This window comes from Alligator sinensis, unplaced genomic scaffold (assembly GCF_000455745.1).
Source record: "Alligator sinensis unplaced genomic scaffold, ASM45574v1 scaffold65_1, whole genome shotgun sequence".
Classification (NCBI taxonomy): domain Eukaryota; kingdom Metazoa; phylum Chordata; order Crocodylia; family Alligatoridae; genus Alligator; species Alligator sinensis.
The window spans coordinates 298,851-299,975 of NW_005842037.1; positions in this window are offsets into that span (position 1 = coordinate 298,851).

The window sequence follows — 1,125 nt, forward strand, 5'->3', positions numbered from 1 at the left end:
CGAGCTGGCCTGGCCCGCAATGCAGGCAAGAATGCCAGTCAGTGAAAATGGAAATGGAGGCATCGGGGGTGAGGGACAGGCTGGGGTGGGGGTGAGGACAGGGGGATGTAGCAGCGCAGGTAAAAGTGCAGAGGTACCTGGGGAGTCAGATGTCCGGCCGGTCGCAGTGTGCCAGAACTCCACTGTGTATATTGAGTCCGTGAGTTTCTGTACCTACTACCTAGGAGGCTGATAAAGTGCAGTTCATAGGCCCAGCTCTGAGAAGTGGTTTGTACATTCAAACAAGCACCTAACCCTATCACCAGAACTGAAGCCAACTTCCTACAGCTCAAAACACAAAACCTGCCAACTACCTCCAGTACCCCCACAAACTGTGCACCAGAATCTATCAAAGACAACAAAACCCAACTACCTGTGGGGGCACATTCCTCACCAAAAAGCACTCTGCCTCCAGTCTCTCAGGCCTGATCCTGAGAGGGAACAAATTACAATTGAAACCACTTTTCAGAGCTGGGCCTATGAACTGCACAAAGAAATAAATTGAATTGTAATACAAGTAATAATTTAATTGAATAGCTAAGTTAAACTAAGCTAAGTTAAGCTAAATCCTAACCACTCCTTTATAACATGAAAAAGCAGCAGGCAGGTCTCAGTCACCGCGTTCCTCTCTCATGCAGCTGCTGACAGGGAACGAGCTGCAAAAGAGACAGAAGGGCTGGAAACAGGGGCTTTTATACTTTTTTTAGTCCCATCCCACAGACGCTGCCATTGGAAAGATAGCCAGGGAGAAATCCTTCTCACTGGCTACCTACAGATATCAGTCTTCCCCCACCCCCCACTCCCACTCTCCATCCCCCACCCTGCTCTAATTGCCTCAAATGGCCAAAGTGACTCCAAAACATCCAAAGCTGGTCCAAAGTGCTTCGGATGCTCCTGACCCGCTCCGGACACCATTGCTGGTATCCCGCTTTGACCCAGAAGTGCCATTTCAGATGCTGAAACATCCGAAGTGGGTCCAGATCCGAAGCGGGATCCGGAGACTCGCACAGCCCTACTGGTCAACCCAAAATGAACAGTGCAGTAGCTAAAACTACCACACAGCTCACCATTACAGTTCTCTCTTTC